A 12,394-nucleotide genomic window follows, 5' to 3' on the forward strand; every position below is an offset into this window, starting at 1 on the left:
GTAGGGAGGGAACTGTGCAATTTACTGTAACTGTGGAGTGATTGGAAGCAGCTTGCTCAGTGCTTCTGAGGACTTTTCCAGCAGCATGGCATGTTTCCTTAATAAGAAGTTTTGTGTCATCCCATAATATGTCTTCAGGATCTTCCTTGTTCTACCACACTCCAGGGTTTTAATACTTCCATTTGCATACCTCAAGACATTGATTTAAGGCTGTGGAAGTTAAAGTGATTCCTTTTACTCACTTCCCTAAGGTTTAAATCAGGCCCTAAATATCTTCACCTCCCTGACATGTGCTTTCATAGAATACTTGATTTTTCATTATTTCCTTGTGTGTTCCAGACCCAGCTTCCCCACTCAGGGGAGACCCACCTTCTGGGACTTTATCTTAACTAAAAATGATCACCAGAGTTATTCAGAAACCTTTCTGTAAATACTCTTCTGACAGAGGTCAGCATAATTAGCATCCCTCATGAACACGGTAACTTGTGTCTCAGGATAAAGTATTAATTGATCTATGAAATATTCTAAAATCCAACTGGACTGAACTTTATGTCTAATGAGTTTCTTTTTGTCTTTTACTCCTTGCGTTATATTCAGCTAAATTCATCACAACCCTGTTAATCAACGTTTCTTTCTAATGAGATTGTACTCTTCAAAATTCATAGCACTAGTACTAAGAATTAACCAGATAGCTTTGACTTGTACCCTGTACTGCAGGGCATACATAATTTGCTCATTTAATAATGATTTTAAAATGTTTAAAATCTAAACAAAACAACAAGTTCCTACTCTTGTATTCAGGTGTGATTTATCCCTCTTTCATGATGAGACAGGAGTAATAATTATATAAGCCCTTGGGCGAGCATACAGGAGCATTAAAGTGAATTATGACATGATCAGACTGCTAAAGAAAGCCACAGTTATTTTGCAGAAATGGGGCCAAATTCTGCTCCCCTGTAACTGATCGCAATCCTACAGAAGTCAGCAGTTACCTTCCCACGAAATTTGCTCCATGCAACCTAATGTAAACTTGAGAGTCTAGCGTTGTCATACTTCTGCACTTTGCTGCCAAGATAATAACACTGAAACAAGATGATAATTGTTCAGTTTTACATTGTAAGTGCACCCCTAACACTTTGTGAAACAATGGGAACAAAACAAGAGATGACTTGATACACAGATTTAAAATATGTGTGGTTTCCGGATGCAAAGCGTAAAGGGGGAAAGTGAAAGAATTCTACGGCTACAATAGTTTGACCAAAGATCAGAGAAGTCAATGGGAGTCTTTCTATTTTTCTTTCAATGGGATTTAGATCAGATCCCTTTGGGGAGTCATAATGAAGTTTATTTCCATTATAAATATACAGTGGATATGTCAAATTATACTACCATCATGAGAAAAAGGTCACACACAAAGTCACAGCCCAGCTGAATTTCACATGAAAGAAAATTACATTAAGTTACTATTGCCAAATTCTAAAGGGAATGACATTTGACAAGGAAAACATTCATATTTCTTAGATACAATCACTAAGTTTTATTCTTTCTGTAGTGATAAGCCCATTGCATTCACTAACTAGCAATCTGTCCCTTTTAAAGACTGATCCTTGCTGACCTTTCTCCATATCTTCCTCCTGATCTTAGCATATGTCTTAATGGAAGGAAAAGAATTATAGTTTTTTTACTCCAAAATAGTCAACTTCTTTTGGAGATTGGGTAGGTGTACTAGTTGCAACTAACTCATTTTGAGGTAAAGATTGTTGTCTCCATGGATTTCCTAATTCAATGACTAGCTTGATTTATAAATCAGTTTCTTTTTCTCCTCTAGTGAAGGTAAAGCATTAGCGCAAAAGTAATCTCTCTTTTTACAGTCATAAACTAGATGGTTGGATTCATGGCTTTCATTCTCTGAATATTATATATATATGAACCACATCCTACTTCAGGAGGAACCACAACTTCTGTGCAGACCTCTGTACTTCATAAATGAACAAAACCAACCAACATGTTGTTAATTACACAGAGAATTGATATGGAAAAGAGCCTTTGACAACATTTACATCAGAATCTGTTCTTTCCCTTCTGAAAAATAAAGTGAACAACACACTTCCATCAAGCACTCAAAATTCAGATTTTTCAACCATTTCTACTCATTATAAATATAATTTTGTTTTGGTGGGTGGAATTCTCATTAGACTCTGAGCTGATTGACATGTTTTGATAACTGAAAAAAAGTCAAAATCTCAGCAACGTGAAAACAAGAACATTTGCTTATTTTCCCAAATGACCCTACTGAAATTCTCTCCCCAAGTTAAAAATATTCTAATATATACTGATAAGTTTTACATGTCACTAATTTTGAGGGATATCATTCATTTAGATTCTAAATTACTGAGCTCTCCCTATATTTCATATTCTCCCATTACTGTATGTACTGACAGGTTGGAAAGAGGACATAACAGAACAAAGTCTAGGAGGAAAATTACAGCAAAGGGATGGAGGAGTGGTTTTTGTCTGTCTGTTTCCTGAAGTCTTCAGATGGTGACTAGATGCCTACAGATAAGACATTTTTTAATCAAGGAGTTACAGAACTCTATAGATGAAATGACATGAGTGAGTCATACGGTAGATCAGACCAGATCATCTAACGATATCTTCAGCCGTTAGAACATACATCCTTCTGAATATAGTTAATATTTTCCAGGAGCTAAAGACCAGTTCTTCCTAAATCAGTTATTTCAGTGGGGAAAGGAGCTTCAGGGGACCTACATGTCATTTTTAGAAGACCTAAATGTTAGAGCTGACCTAGGATAATGTGACAGAAGAAGCTGGCTGAAATTCTGGCTCCACTAAGCCCAGGAGGGAGTTAAAATTCAATGGGGCCATGTTACGACCCAGTTGGTCAATGGGAGAATTGCCAGTTTAAAAGAGAAAATTATGTGAGATATTTAGCTCCAGAAAGCAAAACAGAAAAGATATTCCACTCCCCGGTCCCCCACCTCCCCTCAATCTCCTTCCCCCAAACCAACTATATGGGCCAAATGGAGAGTGACTTCAGATTTACCGGTCTGTCTCAGCACAAGATATGTGTGAGGCAGGAAGTTCTCTTTTCTTCTAATACATGAAATAGGTAACTAAGGGAGTAAGAAATTGCATAGTTTGGACAAAACAAAATTCATCAGTGGGTTCACAGCATCCATCACAGAATAGTTGAGGTTGGAAGGCACGTCTGGAGGTCATCATGTCCAACCCATCTGCTCAAGCAGGGTCACCTAAAGCAGGTTGCCCAGGACTATGTCCAGATGGTTCCTTTTCACAGAAACATCCAAGGACATATTCCAGTCTTCATCATCAAAATTCAATGGCGATGCCATCAGACCTTTCTTCTAGGGGCAAACTCTTCTCCAACTCTCTCAGTACTGCTCTTTCTCATTCACCCATGGATCTTCCGGCAGAAATTGCTTGACATGTGGGTAGCTAATAAACCCAGAGTCGTTATGAGAGTCAGGGCAGAGCATAATTCTAATTACAGGAAACAGGAGGAAGAGGGGGGGACTTTTGGAGTGTTTTATTGCAATTTAAGTAAGCTTCTAAGATATGAGAGGCCAGAAATCATGTCAGAGGTTATGAGGAGTTTTCATGCAATCGCAAATCCATATTTCTCCATCCTATCACACAATCTGGGAGAAGGGCAGCCAGAGGTAAGTGGCAGAGCCAGGAGAAAGAGAGCTGTTAGCCGGCTCTGGTTTGTCTCTCCTTCTTATCAGATCATAACTTCACAGTAGCAGCTTCCATGGCAAACTCCTTGTAGCCCTTCCAGATTAACTTTCAAGCCTGACTCCCTAGAGATGGGAAATTCCAGGCACACAAGAGCATCTAGCGAGGCAGAGGAGCAGTTCTTTCTGGCTGCAATGAACTGGGTGGGCTCCCTCCATGCGGCAGCTGAGTTTCCTTTGCGTACAAGCCCTGCAGGTTCCCTGATGAGATGGACTACATTAATTTGTCATGTGTTATTAGGAAAATCCTGACAAAGATCAAGACCACGCTGTGAATGTTTGATGGGCACCTGTCTGTGTATTTTTTCTAATTGGCCAAGAGTTCCTCTGCTGGATATGTATTTTAAACTGCTATAAAATCAGTCCCCACTCAACTATTTCATGCTAATAAACATCCCAAAGGATGTCATTGAATGAACTGAAGTAATTTGGGATACTACTAACGCAATTACTCTGCTGAGATTATTCCAGTTTTACATCCACTTATGAAAATACAGCAGGAATCTGTCCACTGGTAAGATTTGAATTATTATTTTAATTTATTTCTTTGCATGTCAACCAGCTTTTCCAACATTTTAGATGATATTTCCTGTTTTAATCCATCCGGGGTACAATTGATTTTTTTTTCCTTGCAATTCCCAGGGCAGAAGGAAGAAAACGGGCATCAGTTTAGATTGTTTCTGCCAGGAAATATATAATAATTGTGTCATTCTTGAGAAAACTCTGCAGCAGCAGGCTCAGACAGCTACAAAGTAGAGCACATGCATGGATTTGTCATCCTGCCTTATTCTTAAACAACATTGGCTTCTTTGTCAATTGTGAGGAAACAAGGGGGAAAACCCCTTGGAGGTGAGCCACACATTTATTTGTTCCTGAGCTCGGATAGCAGTGTTGGCTGCAACACAATCTTTTCTTTTTTTTTCTTTTTAGAAAGAAGAGGTGAGCATCTGTGCAACTTCTTCAGAAAAGTCAACAGATACGTTTGACAAATGCATTTTCTTGACAGATGTTGACTTGCGACATCCAAGGACAGGATGCATGTGACTGCGTAAATCCAGTGTTCATGACAGATCATGAGTGCTGCTACCTGTCCCCTCCAGCTCCACTTCTGGTATGAAGCAGCCATCAGGTGTAGGAGTGATGTGTGGGCTGGAGGTGCCCCACCACACTACGGACACAGAATGAAGCAAACCTTGGTGACTAGGTGGGCCGAAACATCCTTTTTGCTCTTCTGCATCAATGTCCACCATCATGTTTCTATTTGAATTAGTGATTTAGTAAGGCTGGGTCTTTGATCAATTTTAGCTGAGTGTGGCAGGTCTTGCTGACAGGGGACATATTGGACTTTACTCCACCTCCTTCTTTTTCACTATGCTTAGGTTATGAAGAGGTTTGGCTCTATCTTTATCTTGTGGCCAAGCAGATACTAGATCTATAGATCTAAAATCCTACCAGTTCCTACAATGTCTGTTTCCAGTATGCCAGTGGGAACAAGATGCCTTCAAAAGTCCCATTATTCAGTGTTGTAGATTATTCAGTATTTTTCCCTTTACCAAGTACTTGGAAGATATAATAAAAAGGCTATGTGTGAAAAGCAAAGCCCAGTGCTTGAAGATACCATTTAGGTGGTTGCATTCCCCATCCTTACCAGTACCAGAGACTGGGCCATCCCAGGGCCTAAGCAGTGCTCTGACAAACTTGTGACATGGGGTGGTAGTGACTTAGAAACATGCTTTACAGGTCTTTGTAAAAGGGTCTAAATCCAGATGCAGGAGCACATGAACAGCCCCTCAGGAACATCATGAGGGGGATGGTAGTACTTTTAAACTATGTTTAAAAGCACATGTTAAGAGGTTTGGTAATCCAATATGAATTCTAAAATGTACAAACACATCTGTGTCAACCCCTAATAAGAAAGTGCCTCTGAACCACTCCAGTAAAACACCTGCAACATGTATGACTCTCTTATATTGCCTTCAGATAATCACGTACTGCCTTGTAATAGATACCTTGCTGTTTAGGTTGATGTAGTTGCAGCTCATGGAATATGAAAATGAGTACTAGTAATACTGCTGCTGTAAATCCTGGTGGCAAAACATGTTTCCCTTAAGAAATCAATGTCACAACTGATGGATGAAATCTAGTTGAGTGATGTACTTCCATACACATCAACATATACTTTGCCCAAAATAGAACTACTCCATTTTATAGAAAGTCTCTTCAAGGAAGGAAATATTCCTCCCTCCTTCCTTTTTGGTGCACTTAGAAGGCTTGAGATTTCCCCACTGTCTCACTTGTTTCTAGAAATTCGGCTTCTATTAAAGTCACAGGCAGCACTGAACGTCCACTTCCAGACATCCTGTATAAAGGGAGGCTTCTGTGCGGTGCTGTGCTGGATCCCAACAAGAAAAGACGACTAACAAAATAAATGCACACAAAGCTCAGAGAACATTTGATGAAGCAGACTGGCTCTTTTGCTCTTGCTTATTCACCACAGATGTCCCCAGCGAGAGTGCCCAGATCTACCAGAGAACCCTGTAAAGCAGCTGAGGCCAATTGCCAACATTTAGGCATAATTCAGGTCATCTCATACTGAAAAAGAGTCCAGGACAAACTGCATCAAGTGCTACCTCTTTTTCTTGCCCAGCTTCTCCTGGACCCCCACAACATCATGCCACTGGAACATGCTCTGTATCACCTCTCCAGGAGATGCTGTGGTGCTCCAGAGTTCCCTCCCATCAGCTTCACAGCTAGTCCTAGCCTCCATTTAATAGATTAAAATAAATAACAATGACAGAGAATTAGTAACTAACTAACTGAGGTTTAGAAAGACCAGCAAAATCATCACAGATCTAAGGAGCTTTCCATAGCTTAGGTTTGAAAAAAAAAGTTGATACATGAATAATATTTAGCTTCTAATCCTTCCCTATCTCTTGCTCAGTCTCAGTGAGAGAAACATACCTTTCCATCTCTCTTCTCTTTCATTTTGTGTTTTTCCTCATTAATCTTGTATTTTTCCTCAAGTGAGTCCAGCTCTGTTCCCATTCAGCCTCAAGGCTGGGACCCTGGAAAATATCTTCTGAATCTTCAACAAGTATTTGTCTCCCTCATCACAGCTCTTATTCCTCTCTTCCCTTAGGAAACATAACTCATTAAAGATCAAGAAGAGTTTAATTCAAATATAGCTCTTATTTATAGCATTTCCCTCTCTTTTCCCTCCCTTTTCCCTCCCCATCTCCACTGCATTTTTCTCAGTATATTTTATTTTCACCAGCTGGACTATCCTCTCAAAAACAAGTTTCTGACTCTGTAGCTCCCTCAAAGTTAATGGAATCATCCTGCATTTGCAGGGAGAATAAAGATCCCTGTTTTATACCGCTTTATCATTTAATCAGTAAAAGCTGCAGTTTGCAGGTTCTGCAATCTTTCAAACTTTCCTTAATAAGGAGCATGCATGCTTGTCACAAAAATGTAACCTTAGGATTATACAACAGTAAAACTTTCTTTTCTCTTTTCTTCCAGGTGTCCATATGTCTGCAACAGGGAACCCGGCCAGCTCGCAGAAACTGCCTTTCCTCCAAGAACTGCATATTGAGGCAAATTCCCAGCTTATTAAAAAATAGTTCTGTTATTTTGCCATCTTGTTTGTTCTGCAATTCCACTGTATTTTTCCCCTCTCTTTTTTTCATTTAGCCTCAGGCTTTTTTTTTGGGAAAAAAAGGAAATGGAAAAGAAAAAAAAAAAACCAAACCCCAAGAAATTCTTAAATATATATTTATTTTGGGCTTCTTAGCATCACAGAAAAAGCCAGTGTCCCTTCCAAACTTGTATAGGAATTAATAGGGAGATCCCAATATTCAGATGCTATTTGCCCAGTGAAGAGCTGTTTGCATGAAGAAGCTTATAGAAGCTTCCAAAAAACCCTAAAAACCGTAAAGTATGTTATAAAGCTTCTCTTCAGCTTCTGACAGAAGTTCCTTAACTTCACTGTTGCTTAACTTTTTTCCAAAGTAAATTAAATCACAACTGGAATGGCTAAAACTTGCGTAATGCTGCCCCAGAGTTTAATGCCCCATTCAATTTAAAAATTTAGGTTAGTTGCTTTAGATTAGTTTTCCTGAGTGATTCGTGAGACAACTTTTCAATTCAGTGATAGGTTTTTTTTCTACATATTTGCCTCAGCTTATAGCTTCCAGGATGTTTTTCTAGATTTTAAGGGTAGAACCCAGTTACATTGAGGTCCGGGAAACTGGCTCTTCAAAGTAAAGGAAAATGTAACGGTCTGTGGCTCAGTTCATGAAGGCACTGAGATGACCATGGCAACTTATTACGTATTTTTAAACATGCTCCATCCTTCATTATTATTTTGAAGGAAAGGATTAACATGCAGAGAGAAGAATGCCTTATATAATTTCTTCTTTGAATGTTACAAAGGAATTCTACAATTTATTTTTTTCCTGATATACACTTGTGAAAAAACTGTGTAATATTTGATCATGAATCATCAAAATAGCACCCAGACTCCCTGCTCCAAGACAACAGACAATTGCATAGCTATTTGCATCTTCACTTAATTGAATTTTGCAATGCTGTTTCACAATGCCACTTTCTACTGCTTTGTTTTTAAGCATCTAGTTGCTTACTGCTTAAAAATTCCAGTTAGGCTTCTGAGAGGAGACTTCCAGTTCTGCCCGTTCCTGGCTTTTCATAATCTTTCACTGTACTACATCTCCTCCCTGCCCCAGGCTAAGCTATCTGCACAGCTCATCCAGGGATGTTGTTTGAGTAAGGGAGTTACACCTCCCAGTCATAACACATTCTTATCCTTTTACATCATGCAGCGGACCAACAGCCCGATTCAGTCATTGACTGCCTTTGGTGTCTCTTCATTGCACAGTGGTTATGGTTTTAATACGGCCTCCAGGTTTTTCCTGCTCTACCATAGCAGAGCCACAAAGACCCCTGTCCTCCAGCAGCAAACCATGCTGTTTTGGTAAACTTTTCAACCCTCCTGGCAGGCCATAGAGCTGAATGGTGGGAAGAGCTCATTATGTCTTAATGGCCTGAGCGGATTCAGCACAGGGCTGGGAGTATGAGTGTTTATGGAAGGAAGAAAAGCAAAAAAAATAAGGTTTTACGGAGAAGTATGATGTCACCCACATCAGAGCCTATTTCTGGAACTAAGCCGTGAAACTCATGATACATTTTGACACATAAATGTTGCCAAGTAAAACTGATAATATAATTGTTAATATGGTCACAGCCAACTGGTTTTCAGATAAGGAGTTAAACTCTTCTATGCCATATAGTGTTTGTGGAACATAGCACCTAGTCGTTCCATGCTTTCATTGGCTCTGGGATTACCTCCTATCATATTTAAATAAAAAGACTAGATTATTAGGTACCATAAGAACAATGGATTACTTAATGGTCTTGCAGCATTTATCTTAAGTCAATACAAAAGTTTTGAGTTCCTAAGCCTATGTCAAGGGCAGTGAAACAAGGGCTGCATTCAGTGAATTAGTAATTTGTTTATTTTTTAATGCACATAAGTATCTTATTTGGGGGACTCAGATATACTTAGATGATTCAGTTAAATACAGATTAATTTTAAAAAAATTGTGTCTGTCTGAAGAACAAAATCTGATAGAAAATAGTAAAGCTTATTATGTGCAATTTGTTCTAGATAAGAGTAATGATCAAACAACTTCCTTGTCTCTTTGCCACAGCACAAATTCCCCTGTGATAGAGGTCCATTTTGTATAGCATCCTTCATACGAGCTTTGTTCCTAAAAGCTTGACAGGGGTCCATAATATAATTGTAGTGTTATTAGGAGTAAGTAATACCAGAAAAGATACTCTAGAAGTGTAGGTATGGAAAGGAAGGGATAGATTCAGATATGAAACAGAGAGAGGCTGTAGCCCAGAGACATATGAAAACTGCTGAAAGGGGCTCCAGATGTGGAAGCAAAGACTGAAGGCCAGGGCTCAAGGTGTGCAGGGAACAAGTGTGGGGCTGAAGGGTGAAGCCTGTGCTTGAAAAGCAAGTGGAGCATCTGCACTGCCTGCAAAAATGCAGACAGGCCAGAGCTTTAGGTGACCAGTTAAGAGTTTCAGAGAACCAGAAGTCTCCCTGGTTCTTAAACTCCTATGTGCTCCTCAAAGGCTCATAATGTCCTTTTTTCCATCTTTACAGACAGACACTTTTAAGTACAAGGTTATAAAATCTTACAGTGTTCCATTTTTAAAATGGATGCTTTCTAATCCTTAAATTCTGAAATTTCTGATTAAAATGAAATAAAATAAATTTTCTCCTGGTCTGAAGTGGATGACTGCAGTTCCTTTGCAGGTATGGCCAATTTACTTCTCTAAAGAAAGAAAAATAAGTCTCTGGTAGAGTGTTTCCTTCAAACACAGAATAATATCTTTACTGCTGACCTTTCCCTCTCCCAGTGTGAGAATGGAGTGAGTGATTTTGGCCATGAACACACTGTGCTTCTGACTTTGATGGTGTCTGAAGGTCCATGAACAATTCAGATGGGAGCCATTTGTGTTGGTGTTATTCCTGTTTCTTCAAAAAACAGCTTTTCTGCGATGATATGAAGGCAGCAGCATGGAGGCAATGCTATATTATCGGTGGAGTGGGGTGCAGGGGTTGATGGAGGCTGGGAGTCTGTGGCCAGACCCACGTAGGAGGATGGCGGTGCCTGTGTGGAGCTCCCTCAGCTACAGTGCGTGTTGCCAGCTGCTTGCTTGGTTTGCAGCACCAGCTCGTTATGTTCACACAACCTCCCTATGGTGGACAGCGATATGATGGCATGATCAGTGAGGTCCATCAGACCACGTTGCACGTAGCTAAGGAAAGCACATCTAGGAAAGAACCACTCGTACCCCCTGGAGCCCCGTTCTTCCCCCCAGTCTGTCTCCTCACCTTGCCCAGCAATGCCTGCAGGAGAGCTTGTCTTTCTCCCTTCCCCTGCTTAATACACAATATCACACCATTTTACTAAAGTAGTAGATAAGCTTGGACTCTGCTGTCCTCTGATGCCCTGCCTTGAGCCAGAGCTACACTGATTTATCTTTTGCTTTCTCAAGTAGTGACTTCCCAAATAATGGGTCGGGGCTGAATGGGAGCATGAAAGTGGGCTGCCAGAAGACATTTATACATATTGTTTTTCCTTACCAAAGACAGAACATGAATTCCAGATGATTCAGTGTTGCTGCCAACTCAGCATCAGCTCAATCCTAACCTTTACTGTGCATTGAGCAGCCGTTGACCAGCTAACACCAGGGTGCAGTCTCGCCTGCTGAAACTTGGATTTCTGCGTGACTGGTTCCCGTGTTACTGAACTTACAAGGTCAAATTACATCCCCTTGCCTTAGCAGGCACCTTTCCATTGGCATGGTGCCGAGTCTGACAGCTATGCGTCTCCCTTTTGATAAGACCTGGAGCCCAAGCTCATCCACCTGCATTCTTGGGCCTCCTATCTCCTAGTAGTTGGGAGTCTTCAAGTCTCGGAGTCTACTTGCAGTCCTTCACGTGCTGAGCCCATAGGAAGTGCTCATCACATATTCTTGGGTAGAAGTTAGGCCAGGGGAAGGCAGACCTTATTAGAGGGAGAAGGCGATGGTCATTTGGAAACCTTTATTAATTTGTTGGTTGAGGATGTTTGATCAGGGACAACACAGCTAATTTTGCAAAGCAGAGGTGGAAAATGTGCGTTTATACCCTGAATACCGACTGCTTGTGCCAGTTGTGGGAATCATAACATTTGTGGAAACAGGTGCTTGTTCACTCCAGTGTTCACGGAAGGACTCTCTTCCCTACAAGAACCTCAGTTTGCAGTGAAAAGGCTATTTGTACATAAATAACTGCTACGCATGTTTCAGATTCCTAATGTCTATGAAGTTTCAATTACCCAGTAAAGGAGGGTAAAAAAAAGAGTATCATGTGACCGATTCATTTAAGAAATTATGTGGCCCCTCAACACTTGGGGAATCTGTGTGTAGCTGGCCCTGCTACGCTTGTTTTCCTCTCATTATTAACCTCTTTGTACAGATGGGGACCTGAGAAGTGAAAAGATGAAATGCTGTATGACAGCCAAGCAGGGAAACCGTGGCCGAGTCACGGAGACAGCTCACATTTCCTGAGGATTTAAATGCTCAAAGCCATTCCTAGGTGACAGAGGAACCAGGCAGGGAAAACCTTAGCAGACCACAGAAAGTCAGAGATAAGGAAAACATCTTAAGGACTGGTGTAAAGGTAGCATGAACCAGTCTTGCTGTGTGATCAAACGATTCCCATCAGCGGCAGTGTCACAAACAGAAAACATGTGGGCATTTCTGCCATTCCTCAGCCCATGGCAGCCTGCTCTCTTCAGTGCTTCTTGAGAGTCCCACCTCTCTCTGAGGCACTTGCAAAGTTCACAAAAATCAGCAGGAATTAAGGTTGGTCACATTTGCCTTGTGAGCGCAACAGGTAATTGATGTTGGGGGAAAAAAGGATAATCAGGAAGGAAATGGTAAAGAAAAAGCAATCCCAAATATCAGTCTTGCCTCTACCCTTGCTCCCCCATCTCCTGAGGTGCCTGGTGGCCAGTGTGGCACTCAGAACCATG

At 40.7% G+C, this 12,394-nt stretch overlaps 1 long non-coding RNA gene across 2 annotated transcripts; it reads left to right on the top strand.

Annotated features, from left to right (window-relative positions):
- The first annotated feature begins 3,885 nt into the window (after positions 1-3,885).
- Positions 3,886-7,693, top strand: LOC135315113 (uncharacterized). 2 transcript variants are annotated; one of them, XR_010374558.1, is made up of 4 exons: positions 3,886-4,290; positions 4,419-4,625; positions 4,707-4,980; positions 7,299-7,693. It is a non-coding gene; the product is annotated as an uncharacterized LOC135315113 (long non-coding RNA). The 2 variants fall into 2 exon arrangements; XR_010374557.1 differs by having other exon boundaries at positions 4,419-4,980.
- The last annotated feature ends 4,701 nt before the right edge of the window (positions 7,694-12,394 follow it).

The sequence above is a fragment of the Phalacrocorax carbo genome, chromosome 10, assembly GCF_963921805.1.
Source record: "Phalacrocorax carbo chromosome 10, bPhaCar2.1, whole genome shotgun sequence".
Classification (NCBI taxonomy): Eukaryota; Metazoa; Chordata; class Aves; order Suliformes; family Phalacrocoracidae; genus Phalacrocorax; species Phalacrocorax carbo.